The following is a 22,246-nucleotide window of genomic DNA, read 5'->3' as shown; positions in this document are numbered from 1 at the left end:
TCTTCCCCCGAAATCGTTCCTCACTCTGACTCAAAAACCGTTTTTGACCTTAGCACTGTATTGACCCTCCCAACTCGATTTTCAACTCTTTTGCGGCTCACCTGTTTTAGTGTTGACAGTGAGACGTTTTACTTGAACATCCTCATCTCAGAAGGAAAACTATCGATTGGCCCACCTTATTCGCTAACTCCCATCCTCTTTCACATTGTAAGCTATAAAGGAACTGTGATTGAATATATTCTGAATTTGTCCCACCCATTTACGTGCCAAAATAAATAGGATTAGATATTGTTTCTGACACCTATTAGTCTCGCTTTTAATTTGTCAACACTGATTTACTGAGGGCTGACGTGTGTTTGGGTGTGTATGCAATACACACCCAATTATATATACAATTTGTATTTATATTAAAATGTCCTTTCTCAACTTCAAACATTTGTATCTGAGGGGGAAAGACGTTTATATGAGGGGGCCCCTTAGCCAACCCTGTTTTGCGCTGCAATCGGGTTCAAATGTTTTATAATAACAATAATTGAATAATTTGCATTAACTTACTAATGTTAACACTTTTGGATTTAGTGTCCAGGTCTCCTAATTTCCCTAACATGTTCTATTTATTTATTTCTTGGTCCTGAAAATAAATCTGACAGTCATAGGACGCTCCATTTTGGTGGAACTGGAGACAGTGTGGATTAGGCATTCAAAACTATTATTTTGATCAATTGGTTGCATGTTTTTGTCGGCCTGGTCCATTATTACTTCAAATTAATATAGTTAACATTATGAGCTATAAATGAACATAAATTAATTGCCATTTATGGACATCCCTGCTCTTCCATCTCCTCATCTATAGACACCATAACCTGTTTCCCCAAACTCTTTCAGCTTTTCGTCAAAAGGATATCAGCAGAAGAGGACGCAAAATAGAATACTAGTGGCTTACCATTTTTTTCTCTCATTGGTGAGCGTCTGGTCTGCTCTTCTTTCTCTGTTATTCTGCACATTCTGACTTCGGTTTCTCCCTTCAAGGGTGCTCTTGATTTCAGTTTTTTTCAAAATTTTCCATCTAAACTCTGACCAATTCTGCGTCAGTCAATTTGACTGGAGAGATTCTTACTTTGTTCGCAATGCCATCATTTGGAAATGTACGCAGGCTGACCCCTTCTTTTGATGTATTGCTACAACCTACAACAGTAATATTTGATAATTCCTTCAAATTATTTGTGAAAATATTGGGATTTGGATTAAGTATGCTACCAAAACACTTAAACATTTCCATTAAGTCTTCTATAACTCCTGTCAGCAGGCTGATGCAGATCAGCCCACAATTTGGAACCAAAAGTGGGTGTTCCAAATGTGTTTGTTAGAAAATTAGCCTAAAACAGGATGTGTCTGTTTTGGGGGGAATTTTACTGGTACACATATTTCTTAGGTCTCGAACTATGAAATAAGCGCCAGTGTTGTTAGCATTAGCATTAACACACTTAAGTGACTATTAACAGCAATTTACACGAAGCAACAGCAACACATCACGGAACACTTGCTCAAATGGAACTCTGACAAACATACCAAGTGGTTTTGAAAATGGCTACCAGTGAACTTTCAGGGCGTGTTTGTGAGGATTTATGGTGCAGCCCAGTCAAGGTCAACATGAAATGTATTCATCATGCCTTCAAAACATTCATTTGACATTGCAGGGAATTGACTTCTGATTCCTTGCAAAAACGATCAATAACATTCAGACGTTTAGGTTTGCAGTTCTGTTCAGCTATGGTGGCTTGCATTTCCTTTACAGATGCTGTTTTTTACCAAAACAACCAATCAAGTAACTTCCTACAGAAAGAGGTAAGAGGGAGAGGGGCAGGATTAAAGAAAAAAACTATCCATGAAAAACATAAAATAAAGGTTATAAATTGTGATTGATTGAGTGAATTAAGTATTTGATCCCTAACCAACCATCAACCCTCATCCCCAAATTGTAGACTTGCACAGGACTCTTTTGCGGGCAAGGGGTGTGGCTTGAAGGGGGTGTAGTTTGATGGGATTAGATACATGTTTGGAGTAATGTGAATGGGAAACAAATTGTTCAATAATTATTTTTTTTGTACTCCATCCATCCATCCATTTTCTACTGCTGGTCCCTTTTTTGGGGTCGCGGGGGGCCTATCTCAGCTGCATTCGGGCAGAAGGCAGTGTACACCCTGGACAAGTCGCCACCTCATCGCAGGGCCAACACAGATAGACAGACAACATTCACACTCCCATTCACACACTAGGGACCATTTAGTGTTGCCAATCAACCTATCCCCAGGTGCACGTTTTTGGAGGTGGGAGGAAGCTTACTAAATAACAAAATGAACAAAATGAAACATTTTACTTTTGTATTTCAAAATCACATCAAGATTTAGTTTAATGTTTACTTTGTATGTCCTGGCTGGGAATCGAACCATTTCAGCTGAAACAAAAGACTGATACTTAAGACATTGCGCGACGAGAAATCACAAAAACTTTGGCTTGAGTTCGCATTATTTTTGCTATCTGTTGCAAGAGACATACCATAACAAATGTTGATTGTTTATATCCTTACAGTGTCATAAACTGTTAGATTATTAGGATATTTTTCTCAATACTTTGATAACATACTTTCTTCGAACTAAATATGTGTCATCAAAACGCCAAATTTGAAGTCACAGAAACCCAGTCCAACAACATACAAAATACCGAATCATCAAATAAAGTTCACTGTCCTCGTAGGAAAAACAAAAGTAGTTATGTGTCTCATGACAAACTCTCGAGGGCCACTTGTGGGTGTGTTATTCAAAGGGACATTCATTAGTGATAACACTAAATCTCACACTCAGGAATTGTTTATGGAAAGCAGATTTGTTCGAAAAAGAAAATAAATACTCTTATATCAAAGATAATACCACCTTTTAAAATAATAAGCCTTTTTAAAAGGGAACTTCACTTTCTTTTAAAATGTTGCCTATCGTTCAGAATCATTGTTAAAGACATGGTGACAGATATCCATACATCCATCCATTTCCTACCGCTTATTCCCTTTGGGGGTCGCGGGGCGGATAGATTTTTAAAATGCATTTTAAAGGCCTACTGAAATTAGATTTTCTTATTTAAAAGGGGATAGCAGGTCCATTCTATGTGTCATAATTGATCATTTCGCGATATTGCCATATATTTGCTGAAAGGATTTAGTAGAGAACATCGACGATGAAGTTCGCACCTTTTGGTCACTAAGAAAAAAGCCTTCCCTTTACCGGAAGTAGCAGACGATGTGCGCGTGACGTCACGGGTTGGAGGGCTCCTCACATTGTTTACAATCATAGCCAGCAGCATCTAAAGCTATTCGGACAGAGAAAGCGACAATTTTCCCATTAATTTGAGCGAGGATGAAAGATTTGTGGATGAGGAAATTTAGAGTGAAGGACTAGAAAAAAAAAAGGCTGTTGCAGTGGGAGCGATTCAGATGTTTTTAGACACATTTACTAGGATAATTCTGGGAAATCCCTTATCTGCCTATTGTGTTGTTAGTGTTTTAGTGAGTTAAATAGTACCTGAAAGTCGGAGGGGTGTGGCCACGGGTGTGTTGACGCCAGAGTCTCTGAGGGAAGTCACGGAGCGCCGAATTATTACCACAATTTTTTCACCGAAAACATGTTCATGTTCGCTTGACCGCTCTGATCCATAGTAAAGCTTCACCTCTGGGAATTTAAAACAAGGAACCACTGTGTGTTTGTGTGGCTAAAGGCTAAAAGCTTCCCACCTCCATCTTTGTACTTCGACTTCTCCATTATTAATTGAACAAATTGCAAAAGATTCAGGAACACAGATGTCCAGAATACTGTTTGATTATGCAATTAAAGCAGACTACTTATAGCTTGGATCGGGCTGGAAAATAATGTCCGCTACAACTCGAGACGTCAAACGCACGCGTCATCATACGAGTCATCATACCACAACGTTTTCAACACTACGCTTTGCGGGAAATTTAAAATTGCAATTTAGTAAACTAAAAAGGCCGTATTGGCATGTGTTGCAATGTTAATATTTCATCACTGATATAAAAACTGTCAGACTGCGTGGTGGGTATTAGTGGGTTTCAGTAGGCCTTTAAGTCCACTTACAATGAAGCCAATGGGATGTCCTCTATTTCGCCCATAAAACCCACTAAAAAACCTTCCAGAAAGCTCCAAAAATACTACCTTTTTCCATTTGGTAACTTGAATATTAACTAAGTATTAGTGATATTATTATTATAAGCATTAATGCAGACAAACTATTACTAGCGGCGCCATGGTCACAAGCTTGTGTGCCTTTGGTGTCATCTCTGGTTGGTGAGCTGCCTCCTCGTCTCGGTAATGGTGAAAGTTTATTCTAGATTGTCATTAATGCCACTCACCTTGATAGGAGAAGAATGAGGACATAATCCGACAAGTTGGTACATTTTGACAGCCAATTAAGACTCGGAAATGGCAGGAACTACACAAAAAGACGCTAGGTTCCACCCCCCTTTGTTATGAGGATTATGAGTCATTCTTCATCCAAACGGAAATATAACAAGATTCTTTCAGTCGACTCCTCTCTGAGCTGCAACCTTATCGTGGTAGAGGAGTTTGCGTGTCCCAATGATCCTAGGAGCTATGTTGTCCGGGGGCATAAAGCCCCCTGGTAGGGTCTCCCAAGGCAAACAGGTTCTAGGTGAGGGATCAGACAAAGAGCAGCTCGAAGACCTTTATGAAGAAGAAACATCATGGACCCAGATTTCCCTCGCCCGGACGCGGGTCACCGGGGCCCCCCTCTGGAGCCAGGCCCGGAGGTGGGGCACGATGGCGAGCGCCTGGTGGCCGGGCCTGTTCCCATGGGGCCCGGCCGGGCACAGCCCGAAGAGGCAACGTGGGTCACCCCTCCAATGGGCTCACCACCCATAGCAGGGGCCATAGAGGTCGGGTGCATTGTGAGCTGGGCGTCAGCCGAAGGCAGGGCACTTGGCGGTCCGATCCTCGGCTACAGAAGCTAGCTCTTGGGACGTGGAACGTCACGTCACTGGGGGGGAAAGAGCCTGAACTAGTGCGCGAAGTCGAAGAATTCCGGCTGGATATAGTCGGACTCACTTCGACGCACAGCAAGGGCTCTGGAACCACTTCTCTCGAGAGGGATTGGACCCTCTTCCACTCTGGCGTTGCCGGCAGTGAGAGGCGACGGGCTGGGGCTGCAATTCTTGTTTCCCCCCGGCTCAAAGCCTGTACGTTGGAGTTCAACCCGGTGGACGAAAGGGTAGCCTCCCTCCGCCTTCGGGTGGGGGGACGGGTCCTGACTGTTGTTTGTGCTTATGCACCAAACAGCAGTTCAGAGTACCCACCCTTTTTGGGAACGCTCGAGGGAGTACTGGAAAGTGCTCCCCCGGTTGATTCCCTTGTCCTACTGGGAGACTTCAACGCTCACGTTGGCAACGACAGTGAAACCTGGAGAGGCGTGATTGGGAAGAATGGCCGCCCGGATCTGAACCCGAGTGGTGTTTTGTTATTGGACTTTTGTGCTCGTCACAGTTTGTCCATAACAAACACCATGTTCAAACATAAGGGTGTCCATATGTGCACTTGGCACCAGGACACCCTAGGCCGCAGTTCCATGATCGACTTTGTAGTTGTGTCATCGGATTTGCGGCCTCATGTTATGGACACTCGGGTGAAGAGAGGGGCGGAGCTTTCTACCGATCACCACCTGGTGGTGAGTTGGCTGCGATGGTGGGGGAGGATGCCGGACAGACCTGGGAGGCCCAAACGCATTGTGAGGTTCTGCTGGGAACGTCTGGCAGAGTCTCCTGTCAGACAAAGTTTCAATTCCCACCTCCGGAAGAACTTTGAACATGTCACGAGGGAGGTGCTGGACATTGAGTCCGAGTGGACCATGTTCCGCACCTCTATTGTCGAGGCGGCAGATCGGAGCTGTGGCCGCAAGGTAGTTGGTGCCTGTCGGGGCGGCAATCCTAAAACCCCTTGGTGGACACCAGCGGTGAGGGATGCCGTCAAGCTGAAGAAGGAGTCCTATCGGGTCCTTTTGGCTCATAGGACTCCAGAGGCAGTGGACAGGTACCGACAGGCCAAGCGGTGTGCAGCTTCAGCGGTCGCGGAGGCAAAAACTCGGACATGGGAAGAGTTCGGGGAAGCTATGGAAAACGACTTCCGGACGGCTTCGAAGCGATTCTGGACCACCGTCCGCCGCCTCAGGAAGGGGAAACAGTGCACTATCAACACCGTGTATGGTGCGGATGGTGTTCTGCTGACCTCGACTGCGGATGTTGTGGACAGGTGGAAGGAATACTTCGAAGACCTCCTCAATCCCACCAACTCGTCTTCCTATGAGGAAGCAGTGCCTGGGGAATCCGTGGTGGACTCTCCTATTTCTGGGGCTGAGGTCGCTGAGGTAGTTAAAAAGCTCCTCGGTGGCAAAGCCCCAGGGGTGGACGAGATCCGCCCGGAGTTCCTTAAGGCTCTGGATGCTGTGGGGCTGTCTTGGTTGACAAGACTTTGCAGCATCGCGTGGACATCGGGGGCGGTACCTCTGGATTGGCAGACCGGGGTGGTGGTTCCTCTCTTTAAGAAGGGGGACCGGAGGGTGTGTTCCAACTATCGTGGGATCACACTCCTCAGCCTTCCCGGTAAGGTTTATTCAGGTGTACTGGAGAGGAGGCTACGTCGGATAGTCGAACCTCGGATTCAGGAGGAACAGTGTGGTTTTCGTCCTGGTCGTGGAACTGTGGACCAGCTCTATACTCTCGGCAGGGTTCTTGAGGGTGCATGGGAGTTTGCCCAACCAGTCTACATGTGCTTTGTGGACTTGGAGAAGGCATTCGACCGTGTCCCTCGGGAAGTCCTGTGGGGAGTGCTCAGAGAGTATGGGGTATCGGACTGTCTTATTGTGGCGGTCCGTTCCCTGTACGATCAGTGCCAGAGCTTGGTCCGCATTGCCGGCAGTAAGTCGAACACATTTCCAGTGAGGGTTGGACTCCGCCAAGGCTGTCCTTTGTCACCGATTCTGTTCATAACTTTTATGGACAGAATTTCTAGGCGCAGTCAAGGCGTTGAGGGGTTCCGGTTTGGTAACCGCAGGATTAGGTCTCTGCTTTTTGCAGATGATGTGGTCCTGATGGCTTCATCTGACCGGGATCTTCAGCTCTCGCTGGATCGGTTCGCAGCCGAGTGTGAAGCGACCGGAATGAGAATCAGCACCTCCAAGTCCGAGTCCATGGTTCTCGCCCGGAAAAGGGTGGAGTGCCATCTCCGGGTTCGGGAGGAGACCCTGCCCCAAGTGGAGGAGTTCAAGTACCTAGGAGTCTTGTTCACGAGTGAGGGAAGAGTGGATCGTGAGATCAACAGGCGGATCGGTGCGGCGTCTTCAGTAATGCGGACGTTGTACCGGTCCGTTGTGGTGAAGAAGGAGCTGAGCCGGAAGGCAAAGCTCTCAATTTACCGGTCGATCTACGTTCCCATCCTCACCTATGGTCATGAGCTTTGGGTCATGACCGAAAGGATAAGATCACGGGTACAAGCGGCCGAAATGAGTTTCCTCCGCCGTGTGGCGGGTCTCTCCCTTAGAGATAGGGTGAGAAGCTCTGCCATTCGGGAGGAACTCAAAGTAAAGCCGCTGCTCCTTCACATCGAGAGGAGCCAGATGAGGTGGTTCGGGCATCTGGTCAGGATGCCACCCGAACGCCTCCCTAGGGAGGTGTTTAGGGCACGTCCAACCGGTAGGAGGCCACGGGGAAGACCCAGGACACGTTGGGAAGACTATGTCTCCCGGCTGGCCTGGGAACGCCTCGGGATCCCCCGGGAAGAGCTAGACGAAGTGGCTGGGGAGAGGGAAGTCTGGGTTTCCCTGCTTAGGCTGTTGCCCCCGCGACCCGACCTCGGATAAGCGGAAGATGATGGATGGATGGATGGATCTTTCAGTCGACATCCTAATGACAGCAGACATTGTACAGTACATTATGTTTATGTTTGTTGGCTCTCATAAAGTCTGAAGTCAGTAATACTCAGTGATATTGTCGAAAAAAAGTGAAAGTCATGATGCGTTTTTTGAATTAATGTATATGCTTAAAATTTGCAAAATATGTAAATATTACATCTTATTATAAATGTGCCTGCAACTACATTATATATATACTGTACTTACAGCATGTATATAAAAACCTTAATGGGGGTGTTTAGACGTTTTTAAGGGCTTTGTTGTCAGAATAGAGCTATTCCCATTGGCTTCATTGTAAGCAGACTTTTGATTGCATGTAATTACTATTATGAATGCATAGAAAAAAATCTCGTAAGTGTTTTTGTCTTACATAAGGTTTGTGAATAATAGGCACAATTCCAAAGAAAGTGTAGTTCCTCTTTAATGCATTTTTTATGATTTATCCACCTTACAGCTTGAATAAAGTTTGTTATGATTTAGTTTTATTTAGGTTTGCAAATAACATATTGTATGCTTTATCATTTTTTGTTCCACAAATGTGTTTGTATTGCCTGTATGCATAAAGTCTAGCGTATTTTGAGCCGCAGCAACTGAGGCTCATAAAGAATCAGTTTGACAGGTCATGAGACAATACTGTGTATGAAAAAAGAATTAAACATGACAATTGTGTCTCATAATTATATGGTTGTATATAGTTGGTGGGAGGTGGTGGGGAATTATGTCTCGGCTATAACGGGCTGTTGTGAATACTGTAAATTGCCGAATGGACCCCTGGGTGCACAAACCATTGTCTATGTGTAATTACTATCATTGTACAGTGATTATAATTATCCCACTGCAGCCTGTATCACAGGAAATGAAAATTCTGGACTACAATACCAGATGAAGCCGATGTAGTCACAACGTTTATATTTATTATATATATATTAAATTACAGTATAGCAGCCAAATGGAGTAAAGATCCTTTAGGGATAGTGAGCTCAGTAACACGTGCTCCTCATAAATACAGACAATACGTTTGATATCATGAGTTTCTGTTCAACACTAGTCATTACATGGTAACAATTTTGCAATGTACACCTATGTATAGGCCACATACATACCTTGACATATACTGTATGACCAAGGTCTATACATTTACTAATAAAGGACACACTACTCGATCGGCGTCCCATCAGTATTAGACAATTTTTGTGAAAAAGTACATAACTGCTCGGGGTGTGGGGAAAAATCGATTCGAATTTGAATCGCGATTCTCACGTTGTGCGATTCGGAATCGATTCTCATTTTTAAAAAAATAAAAAAAAATATTTTTATTTTTTTAATATATTTTTTTTATTTTTTATCAATCCAAAAAAACAATACACAGCAATACCATAACAATGCAATCCAATTCCAAAATCAAACCTGACCCAGCAACTCTCAAAACTGCAATAAACAGAGCAACTGAGGAGACAAACACGACACAGAACAAACCAAAAGTAGTGAACCAAAAATGAATATTATCAACAATAGTATCAATATTAGTTATAATTTCAGCATAGCAGTGATTAAAAATCCCTCATTGACATTATCGTTAGACATTTATAAAAAAAAAAAAAAAAGAACAACAGTGTCACAGTGGCTTACTCTTGCATCGCATCTCATAAGCTTGACAACACACGGTGTCCAATGTTTTTACAAAGATGAAATTCTGTATTTCCTTAAATTGCCGCCAGGGCGCTAATTTATTTAAAACCTCTTCTCACTCCTGCGCTTACCAAGGGCATGCGGTAAAAGTAAGCATGCGCTAATTATTTTAAAACCCCTTACCAAAGGTATGCAGTAAAAATTTGAGTGTGATGTATGGTTGGACCTTAAATCCTACTGAATAGCTCATAATCCTCTTCCCTCTATGCGATTTCAAATTACCGGTATTGAAATCAGCCTCCTCCATTTTGAAAATGATGACAGGGAAAGTGTCACTCGTGACGTCACGAGTTTGACCAGGCGGTAATACTAAGCATGTGCTAATTATTTTGCGAAGTGAGTTTGACCCGGCAGTAATTCAAGCCAGGCACATACTATATGCCCTGCGGCAATTCAAGGAAATACGGTAAGTCCTATTTTTGCTTTGTTTAATAGTTAAAACAAATTTACATTATTGCAATCAGTTGATAAAAAATTGTCCTTTACAATATTAAAAGCTTTTAGAAAAAAATTTACTACTCTGCTAGCATGTCAGCAGACCTTTTTTCAGTGATGTACCCCCTGTGAATATTTTTTTAATTCAAGTACCCCCTAATCAGAGAAAAGTATTTTTGGTTGAAAACAAGAGATAAAGAAGTAAAATACAGCACTATGTCATCAGTTTCTGATTTATTAAATTGTATAACAGTGCCAATATTGCTCATTTGTAGTGGTCTTTCTTGAACTATTTGGAAAAATATATATAAAAATAACTAAAATCTTGTTATTAGAGATCCATCTGGATTCATGAATTTCATTCTAAACATTTCTTCACAAAAAAAGAAAACTTTAACATCAATATTTTTGGAACATGTCCACAAAAAATCTACCTGTCAACACTGAATATTGTATTGTTGCATTTCTTTTCACAGTTTATGAAATTACATTAATTTTTGTTGAAGTATTATTCAATAAATATATTTATAAAGGATTTTTGAAATGTTGCTGTTTTTAGAATATTTTTAAAAAATCTCACGTACCCCTTGGCATACCTTTAAGTACCCCCAGGGGTACGCATACCCCCATTTGAGAACCACTGCCATACACCATACATTATCACCTCAATTATGACAAAAACAAAAAAAAAATAGTATCTTAAATATCATTATCAAGTATCATATCACTGCAGGACGAGTCTAAACATGTTTGACATCAACAGCAAGCCTGGAGCCGGCATGCAAATCACTAAGATGGCTTAATGTACTAGTAGAGTGGAAAAATCAATTTACTTAATATGCTTATTTCTGTTTCATTGTATCCATCAAACCATATGTAATTGTATTTACAATCCACAAAGTATGGAAAAATACAGTCTAAACTGTCACAAATTCAGTAAGCCATTTTGAATATTCTGCTCTGAACACCTTTGGTAATTTCCGTAGACTCTACGTCAGTGTAGTAACGCTTCTGCACTCTGACAATGTTATCAGATCAGTCATACAAAAGCTGGATAGAGATTTGGTGTTTATCATTCACAATCCTTATGTAAGACGAGAACACATATGCTTGGCTTTTTTATGCATTCAAAATCGTTAATAAAAAGCAAACAATTGAGTCAACAGATCAATGATCTTTTGTTGCGCTCATTATACCCTCTCTAAAAAACATCTAGAAACCGCCTACAGTACTCCATTTCCATGTTGTGACCTGAAAATTAACCAAAAATGAGTGATACTCTTATTGTTAGCACCAATGCAGATACACTATATTTGCAGCGCTTCGATATCGTTGAGCTAATGCTAGCTTACGCTACTATTGTTGACACACTGAGTTGGCGTATGCTTCCACTTTGTCTCAAACTTGCTAAAAGTGAATTCTAGATTATAATTCATGCATTTCTCACCTGGTAGCAGACAAATGTGGCCATGGTCCTACAGGCTGGTTGACTTTCACGTCCCCGAGGTGACGAAAAAGACTCAAAAAGATGCTTGTTGCAATTTCTTTTTAAGCCGTCGTGAGAAATGTGATTAAATCTTCATCCATACAGAATTATGTCAGGGCCCAGTCGGTCGACATCCAAGCCAGAGTAGAAATATTACAGTAAGTGTTAATTATGGTTTGTTATGGTTAGTTTGTATGTTTAGCACATCGCATAGCTGCAGATGCTCGTGTTGCAATGAACCTGCATCTATCCCTTGGCTTCTGAAACTTATTGCTCATCCTCTTTGTGTTCAGGCTTAAAAATATAAGGTCCTGGATCATAATTTTTTCCAAAGTAATCATCGTTGGCTCTCAAAAAGTCTGCATGATTAGCAATGTTGTTGATGGGGAAGGGATCTTTGGTTTCTAGCATGACGTCAGGCGATCATGTAATCAGCTTCCTTATTATCTCTCAAAATGGCTCGGGAATCTCGCTGAGATGGATACCATCTTGATCATATCTATTTATAGGCAAACTTTGGAAGTTTTTTGGTGTTATAAGTCAGTTATATATGATAATAGCTTCAATATAAAGGAAACTTGTTTTTCCACTCTAATTGTACTTTAAAACAACAGAAAAATTGGTGCTTAGTAAAGTTTAAGAAATGTAGATGGAACCACAATACAGCTGAAAGTAAGTAGATGTTAACAGGAAATGAAAAAGTAGAATAATAGGAGTGTAGAGAGAGGATAATATAACAGCAACTGTTGTTGTGTCAGCATTGTCTCGGCCAAGAGTATGCGACACATAAGGGGGGGCCGATCCAGCCATAAATCGGTGGTGTCAATTCAAGGTTAGTGTCAGTATATTATCAATGCTAAAGTGACTAGATCGATACTTTTATTTTATCAAAACATTGTTTTTGTTGTTTTTGTTACTGTATACAAACTTAGTGGTGAGCCAGAAAGTCTTCCGTTGTTGGCCTTACATAAATCATGATCATAAACTGATCCATCCATCCATTTCCTACTGATTGTCCCTTTTGGGTTCACGGGGTGTGATGTAGCCTATCCCAGCTACACATGGGCGGTAGACAGGGTACACCGTGGACAAGTCGCCACCTCATGGCAGGGCCAACACAGATAGACAGACAACATTCACGCTAACATTCACACACTAATGGTAAATGGTAAATGGGTTGTACTTGTATAGCGCTTTTCTACCCAAAGCGCTTTGACAGTATTTCCACATTCGCCCATTCACAAACTGACGCCGGGGACAATTTAGTGTTGCCAATCAACCTATCCCCAGGTGCATGTCTTTGGAGGTGGGAGGAAGCCGGAGTATCTAGTGCAGGAGTCGGCAACCCTCGGCTCCGGACCCGCATGCGGCTCTTTGATCACTCTGGTGTGGCTCAGCTGTGAACTTGCTGACCTTTCCGAAATTACTGGTAGATTTCTGACCTCAGTGCCTTTCCCTAAAATTGTCTGAGATTTGCATACTACGATTTTCACTCGGACAGCAACATTGAGAGCGGGTCGTGATGGTAATTCCCATGACATCTTCTAATACATGTAGTTGTGCCCGCTGTTACACAACACTACTGTATGTGCGTGCCAGCCGGTGACGTATTGTGTGAGATCCCTTTTACAATCCTTAAGCGATTGCAATGCATACTTGTTCAACAGCCATGCAGGTTACACTGAGGGTTGTGATATAAACAACTCTTACTAATATGCGCCACACTGTGAACCCACACCAACAAGAATGACAAACACATTTCGGGAAAACATACGCACTGTAACACAACATAAACACAACATAACAAATACCCAGAATCCCATGCAACCCTGACTCTTCCAGGTTACATTATACACCCCGCTAGCACCAAACACCCCCACCCCCAACCCCGCCCACCTCAACCGACGCAGGAGGGGGCAGTGGGAGTGGAAATCTACCTTTCAATATAGTTCACAAATTTTCGTTTATCGCAGTCATTTTCGGTTCTATTTAACTGCGATAAATAAGGGACGACTGTAGATAGTAGTTTTTGTTTAGCTATTGTTTACTGCAGTAGGTACCAATGTAATTTTGCCTCATGCTTCCATGAGTGAAGAATGCATGAAGAATGCACTACCGACCTAATAAGACCTGATAAGTCAGGAAGAAAAAGAGATGATACAGTATTATCTTCTCACAGGTGGCATCTGGTGGTTGTCTGAGCACATTACAGCTAGCCCTGGATAGTCCCACCCTTTAATGCTTCAGTCACATGCAATATTCTCGTGGGATTGAGGCAAAAATACAGTGTTGTACTAACTTTCTTTTGCTCAAATATGTAATAAAAGAAAATAAGGAAATACTTAAAGTATTGTGTTAATAGTATTAAACAGTCAATAACACTCACCATAAATGAATTGAAACATTAACAGTTAATACATTTGATCAGTATCGGCTGATCTCACTGATGGGGATGGGGGATGATCGGAATTGGAAGCATAAAACTTTGATCGGAATATCTCTACTTTTAACACGGGTTGAATTAATAGTTAGGGCAACATGGTGGAAGAGGGATTAATGCGTCTGCCTCACAATACGAAGGTCCTGGGGTTTGATCCTGCGCTCGGGATCTTTCTGTGTGGAGTTTACATGTTCTCCCCGTGACTGCGTGGGTTCCCTCCGGGTACTACGGCTTCCTCCCACCTGAGGATAGTTTGATTGGCAACACTAAATTGGCCCTAGTGTGTGAATGTGAGTGTGAATTTTGTCCGTCTATCTGTGTGGGCCTGCAATGAAATGGTGACTTGTCAAGGGTGTACCCTACCTTCCGCCCGAATGGAGCTGAGATAGGCTCCAGTGAACCTCCGCGGCCCCGAAAGAGATAAGCGGTAGAAAATGGACGGATGGAATTAATAGTTGGTTAGTCAACTTTGTGACTTTTGTTCTGTTGCATGTGTATAAAAGTAGTGAGACAACTGTAAACCAACTGTTTTTCATTTCCACTCCTTTGACCACAAGCTCATCCATTAAGTCGTCTGGTACAGTTCCCCGATATTCTACTCCAAGTATAGTGTACCTTGTTTTTATTACAAACTAAAATGCAAAAAACAAAAAAAAATGTGTCTTTTTGTTTCGAATAAGGATTGTGAACGACAGGCAAAATTCCCCAAAAAGTAATGTTTTCTTTCAAGAGTGACAATACCACTGCTTCAGCCCTTGTTGACATCTTAAGTACAAAAAATGTGCTCTAATATATAAATTAACACAGCCATGACTGGATCTTGTTTCCCTATAAAACTATTTTCTTACTGTTAAGCATATTGGCCTCCACACTTTTGCTGGGTTGAGTTCCTCTTCTGTTTATGCCTTTTGTTTGTGCTCTGAGCATTGTGTGCAAGAATGCAAACATTGCTTAGGGTGAGTACTCGAGATATTACATAAAAGCATGTGGACAAGGTGTTGGCATGGCAGCTTTAGCTCTCATCTCTGCTGCACTCAAACTTGATTGGGTTGGATGGCGAAGCTGCAAGTACTCTGCTATAAGCCTCCCCACTACTAATCCTAGCAGTGTTCAAAGGCAGTGGTGAAAGTATGGCTCCCCAAAGAGACAAGCACATCTGGTGTTAGGGTGGAGGAACAGTACCAACAGAAGGTCTGGGAGTGAATCATATACAAACCAGAACATCAAATAACCTGCTAACTTCATTCATTGATGTAAATTCACTTCAAGTGGTAAACATGACTGTTAAAAAGAAGTATTGAAAGTAATCCAAGTGTACAGTTAACAATGGTTGGTGTGCACCAGAGTATGGATTGTAACGTTCACAATTGACTCAACCGCAGTACAAGCCCGATTTTCTCGTTTGTTCCGAAGTGTTTTTTTGCGCACCTTTCATTTATTCCTGTTCATCCATCCAGTGGACACTGTGGACACGCCGACCCTGGGTATGTCAGGCAAAAGTGTTTAAGTCTGGAATGAAGGCGGGCTCATGACTGAAAAGGTGGATTTCGCCAATGAAACCTTTTTTTTATTATGGAGCATGTAGTTTTAATAATACTTGTGAATGACATTAAAAGCCATCAAATTGATAACATTTAAAATTCAAAAAGGCGTTCAGGCAATCCAGGCACTGTTTGTCGCCATAGTGTACCGATCACCCACGAGTGAGATTGGCCAATACCAATACCAATATCGATACCAATGATATGTATTAACTGTACATTTTATACTTTATTTGTGGTAAATGCTAGGGGTGTAACCGTACACAAAAATTTGGGTTCGGTACGTACCTCGGTTTAGAGGTCACGGTTTGGTTAATTTTCGGTACAGTAAGAAAACACGAAAATATAAATGTTTTGGTTATTTATTTACCAAATTTGTAAACAATGGCATAACATGCATATATACACTAGGGGTGTGGGAAAAATCGATTCGAATTTGAATCGCGATTCTCACGTTGTGCGGTTGAGAATCGATTCTCATTTTTTAAAAATCAATTTTTTTTTTTGATCAATCCAACAAAACAATACACAGCAATACTATAACAATGCAATCCAATTCCAGAACCAAACCTGACCCAGCAACACTCCGAACTGCAATAAACAGAACAATTGAGGAGATACAAACACGACAAAGAACAAATCAAAAGTAGTGAAAGAAAAATGAATATTATCAACAACAGTATCAATATTATTTATAATTTCAGCATAGCAGTGATTAAAAATCCCTCATTGACATTATCATTAGACATATATTAAAAAAAGAAAGAACAATAGTGTCACAGTGGCTTACACTTGCATCGCATCTCATAAGCTTGACAACACACTGTGTCCAATATTTTCACAAAGATAAAATAAGTCATATTTTCGGTTCGTTTAATAGTTAAAACAAATTTACATTATTGCAATCAGTTGATAAAACATTGTCGTTTACAATTATAAAAGCTTTAAAAAAAACACTACTCTGCTAGCATGTCAGCAGACTGGGGTAGATCCTGCTGAAATCCTATGTATTGAATGAATACAGAATCGTTTTGAATCGGAAAAATATCGTTTTTGAATCGAGAATCGCGTTGAATCGAAAAAATCGATTTATAATCGAACCGCGACCCCAAGAATCAATATTGAATCAAATCGTGGGACACCCAAAGATTCGCACTCCTAATATACACACAGGGTCCATTGCCAGGGTTAATGTGGTCAACATATATAAAATAAAAACTAAATAAGATAAGGCTCAGAATGGTTTATTAACAAAACCGTTCTACATATAGAGTGCTTTTTTTAATTGATTGATTGATTGAGACTTTTATTAGTAGATTGCACAGTACAGTACATATTCCGTACAATTGACCACTAAATGGTAACACCCCAATATGTTTTTCAACTTGTTTAAGTGTGGCTCTACGTTACTCAAAATTATACTGCCTCAAGTTGTTGCTCGGATTAAATTAAATGACAAAACTTTTCTTCTACACATAAAAAGTGCAACATTAAACAGTTTCAAGTCAATTCAGCGTCAGATTTACTTTTATTTTCCCCCCAGCCTGGCTAACTTGGCAGTAAGTGGATATATGGGCTAATCATTCTTCCCCCATAGAAATGGGTCAAAATCTAGTTTTTAATGCAATATAGACTTAAATCTGCTGCTATAAAAACATTTGCTATTGCTTTAGCCCTACCTGACTCGCCGAGGAGAGGCTGCTTGAATGCGGTGGTGACGCTTCAAAAGGGTTAGCACAGTGGTTCTCAACCTTTTTTCAGTGATGTTCCTCCTGTGAAAATTTTTTTAATTCAAGTACTCCATAATCAGAGCAAAGCATTTTTGGTTGAAAAATAGAGATAAAGGAGTAAAATACAGCACTATGTAATCAGTTTCTGATTTATTAAATTGTATAACAGTGCAAAATATTGCTCATTTGTAGTGGTCTTTCTTGAACTATTTAGAAAAAAGATATAAAAACAACTAAAAACTTGTTGAAAAATAAACAAGTGATTCAATTATGAATAAAGATTTCTACACATAGAAGTAATCATGAACTTAAAGTGCCCTCTTTGGGGATTGTAATAGAGACCCATCTGGATTCATGAACTTCATTCTAAACATTTCTTCACAAAAATAAATCTTTAACATCAATGTTTATGGAACATGTCCAAAAAAAATCTAGCTGTAAACACTGAATATTGCATTGTTGCATTTCTTTTCACATTTTATGAACTTACATTCATATTTTGTTGAAGTATTATTCAATAAATATATTTATAAAGGATTTTTGAATTGTTGTTATTTTTAGAATATTAAAAAAAAAACCTCACGTACCCCTTGGCATACCTTCAAGTACCCCCAGGGGTACGCATACCCCCATTTTATATATATCATACACCCCACTAGCAGCAAAATAAGCACCCCCCCCGTGCGTCGGTAAGGTGGGCGGGGTTGGGGGTGCGGGGGTGTAAAGTATATTCAGGAATTATCATGGATGCAAAGGATTCTGGTTATTTGTTGTGTTGCGTTTATGTTGTGTTACTGTGAGAATGTTCTCACGAAATGTATTTGTCATTCTTGTTTGGTGTGGCTTCACAGCGTGGCACATATTAGTAAGAGTGTTAAAATTGTTTATATCACAACCATTAGTGTACTCTGTATCACCCAGTATGCCCTTCAATTTTGTATGTGTGTTTGCGGAAGCTGCATACATGTTGCTGGACTGGCAGACAGTTCGTACATGTTGTTGAAGGTGTCAAAGACAGTGGCTTCACAGCACGCCCTTATTCCCGTTATCTGAATGAGCACCATCGGATATTCACGACAACCTTGGCGGCTCCCGTTACCTTCTCTACTTTGTGACATGGGTCAAACTAGCTCTTTCAATTATAAAGGGCGCCGACTCCGGATATATAACAACGGGCGGGCAGTTGCGGTTCTGATAAAATGTTGGTTCGGGTGGATGACAACTTTAGTGATGCAGTTGCAGATGATATAATTGCCTATCCGCGCATCTCTAATATATATAAGTATATATAAATATATATATATATATATATATATATATATATATATATATATATATATATATATATATATATACACACACACACACATGTTTTTGAATTGTTTGTGCCACATACAGTACAAGGCCGACCCCACCATTGAGTCATTAATACCTGCTCCACTTCCCACTACCTTGTAGACAACAAACAATGCGTTGAGAGTCTTGTTACCAGGTTGTATGATCCTGAAGTGGAACAGAAACTAAAGAGTCGTTTCAAGCCACAAACGCTCTCTTCATGAGTTTAGCCACCCCCCTTCCCCTTGTCACCAGCGACGATAGCAGGGATCCAGTTGCAAGAAGGATGAGTGGAGAGCAGGGCTCAATTGACAATCCGAGCTCTTTTACTAGAAGACAAGCTAACAATCGGCTTAACAAGCTTCAAGTGTCTCAATATATTAACCAGTACAGCCAGGTTTTGCAGTCTTGTTTTAATGAATGCTGCGACCTAAAATGCCTGATTAAAAAAAATAGCTGCGTCAAAAGCTGCAATGTTTTGAGGCTGTTTTTCCCATTAACATTACATTCCACTGATTTTTCAAATCAGTGTTATAAGTGTTTTTGTAACCCCAACCCGCAAAAGCACAGGATTTCAAAAAAATTAACACTAAATGCTTTATATGAATCTTACATTTAACATTTTTGAACATTGACATCGACATATCAGTCCCTTCGGGATCTCATAGGCCAATATTGAGATGCCTGAATTTGCAGAAGTTCTTCCCAAAAATTGCAATTGAAAGTGCAGATTTTTAAAAGTGTTTGATGCAATAAAATTGCAGGAGAAAATGAACATTGTATTGTTGTGATTTTCCCTCTGTATTGATAGATAGCGACTTGTCCAGGGTGTTCCCCGCCTTCTTCCCAAGTGCAGCTGGCATAGCCTCCAGCCCCCCGCCACCCCGAGAAGGACAAGCGGTAGAAAATGGATTGGTGAATGGATTTATAATAGGGACATTTGCTGATGTAAAAATAATTAATAAACTTATAACAACAAAGACTGAAAAAAGCTTCAGACCAACATGGCACACAAACATGTGAAAAATAGGCTTCTTAACACACAACACAGTACAGTACATGTGTGTTAGTGCAAGGAAAAAAGACTAAAAATCATAGCTCAACTTCACATTAGAAAAAAAAACTATCACAGATATTAAAGATTATGTATGCTGATGACGAGTGAACAATATAAATAACAAAGGAAATTACACGTTGTATACCAGCTGTACACTGACTACTCTAAAGTATATCCAAGCTTCATTTCTACTATTCTCCCTTGAAAGAATAGGTGCTTTAAGACATGGCTAGCTAGCTAGCGGCTAAAGGCCAGCCCCAGGCTGCAGTGTTTTGGCTACTTCTAAATCACTAATCCTCGCCTCCATGGCGACAAATAAAGTACGTTTCTTACAAGTATCACCCCTGCAGGCCGAGGAATAGCTAAACATGCTTTACTACACACCGTAGCTCACCGGCGTCAAAATGTAAACAGACGCCTTTGGTGGATCTCCACCTAACATCCACTGTAATGATACCAAGTGTAGTAGTGTATCTAGTCGATACTATTATGATTACGTCCATATTTTTCGGCATCACAACATCTTCTTTCATTTAAAAAAAAAACGTATTTAATGTTTATAAACTCAGGAAATATGTCCACGGACACATGAGGACTTTGAATATGACCAATGTATGATCTTGTAACTACTTGGTATTGGATTGATACCCAAATTTGTGGTATCATCCAAAACTAATGTAAAGTATCAAACAACAGAAGAAAAAGAGATTATTACATTTTTAACAGAAGTATAGCTAGAACATGTTAAAAGAGAAAGTAAGCAGATATTAACAGTAAATGAACAAGTAGATTAATAATTCATTTTCTAACATTTGTCCTTAATAATTTTGACAAAATAATAAAATGATAAATGACACATTATCCTACTGCATACGTCAGCAGACAAAATTAGGAGTCTTTGTTTGTTTACTTACTACTAAAGAACATGTTGTCAAGTATGTTCACTATTTTATTTAAGGACACACTTGCAATAAGAAACAAATGTTTAATGTATTGTAAGATTTTTTGTTAAAATAAAATCAATAATGCAATTGTTCGTGGTCCCCTTTATTTAGAAATGTACTGAAAAGTATCAAAATAATTACCAAAATATTGGTATCGGGGCAACACTAATGGTTAGTTTAAAAAACACCAGCAAAGGTTGTCTTAATAGTAATAATAACAACATTAATATTATGTCTTATGGTCTGATGCCTGCTCTGTTGACCAGTGGCAGACATTCTTCTGCATATATGTGCATGTTTTGAAAATTGATCGTCAACTTTCGTTTATATTTCAACACATTGCATGTAGTTTATCTCCACTTTCTGTGAGGACTGAACAACTGTTGAAAGCTATCCATAGCGGTGTTTTTTTTGTTGGTAAAATGAGTGAATGATGAGTAATAAATGAGCGAAGGAATGAATCTCTGTCAATGTAACCAGGGAAGTGAAAATGTGGGGCGAACACCGCAGAAGCCACCACAGCGTATATGTTTTTGTTGTTGTTGTTGTTGTTGTTTTACTTTTGTGGCTGTGTGTAGAAGTGACTGTTTACATAAGATCTGCTCTTTCAATGTATTTAGTGTCCTTTGTGTTCTTTAATGTTTCCCTCTTACTCACATGTTTATGTGTGCTATAGCTATGAAGTATTTTTCCTTGGCCTCACTCTGGACCCGCTCTCCAGGGGCCCAAGCTTGGACTGAATATTTCTACCTGTTTACCTTTTCCTCACCGTTCTTGTAAGATGCGCCGGAAATTGGCAGACCCGTCAGCGATCCTGTTCTGTCTCCCTGTAATGTTTGTTTGCTCTTGAATGGGTTTGTGCTGAAAATGTTAATTTCCCCTCGGGGATTATTAAAGTATTTCTGATTCTGATCCAAGGATACGTTTAATTGCTGCTGGGACTAAGAAGTGTGGGCAGCACGGAGGCAGAGGGGTTAGTATTTCTGTCTCACAATACGAAGGTCCTGGGTTCGATCCTGCGCTCGGGATCTTTCTGTGTGGAGTTTGTATGTTCTCCTCATGACTGCGTGGGTTCCCTCCGGGTACTCCGGCTTCCTCCCACCTCCGAAGACATGCACATGGGGAAGGTTGATTGGCAACACTAAATTGGCCCTAGTGTGTGAATGTGAGTGTGAATGTTGTCTGTCTATCTGTGTTGGCCCTGCAATAAGGTGGTGACTGGTCCAGGGTGTACACTGCCTTCCGCCCGATTGTAGCTGAGATAGGCTCCAGCACCCCCACGACTCCGAAGAGAACAAGCGGTGGAAAAATGGATGGATGGATGGATGGACTAAGGGGTGCATTACACCGTGTCCCTACAGGGTGGCCAGACCTACTATTTGAAAGAACTGATTCATATTGAAAAAATAAATATTTATACTCCAATAAATGCAAATACTCATAAGAAGAATAACCCCTTATATAACACAATAATAATACAAATAAATAAATTTCTTTCGTCCCCAACAAAACCGCTAAAGCAACCAGTGATTCACCACACTAGTTAAAATTGGGACGAACAAAGACACAACGATTTATTTTGCGGGCAACAAAAGTTATCAGCGAG

General features: G+C 40.7%; 1 protein-coding gene across 3 annotated transcripts in view; it reads right to left on the bottom strand.

Annotated features, from left to right (window-relative positions):
• esama (endothelial cell adhesion molecule a) overlaps positions 1–22,246 on the bottom strand; it is a 180,264-nt gene that overhangs the window by 61,730 nt on the left and 96,288 nt on the right. The window contains exon 2 of one of the 3 annotated variants that reach the window (XM_061898050.1): positions 17,254–17,346. The exons of the other annotated variants lie outside the window; for them this stretch is intronic. The gene's annotated coding sequence lies outside the window, so the exon portion shown is untranslated. The remainder of the gene's footprint in view (positions 1–17,253; positions 17,347–22,246) is intronic. 3 annotated transcript variants of the gene reach the window in all.

The sequence above is a fragment of the Nerophis ophidion genome, linkage group LG04 (assembly GCF_033978795.1).
Source record: "Nerophis ophidion isolate RoL-2023_Sa linkage group LG04, RoL_Noph_v1.0, whole genome shotgun sequence".
NCBI classification, from domain to species: domain Eukaryota; kingdom Metazoa; phylum Chordata; class Actinopteri; order Syngnathiformes; family Syngnathidae; genus Nerophis; species Nerophis ophidion.
This window is presented reverse-complemented; position numbering and strand designations above follow the sequence as displayed.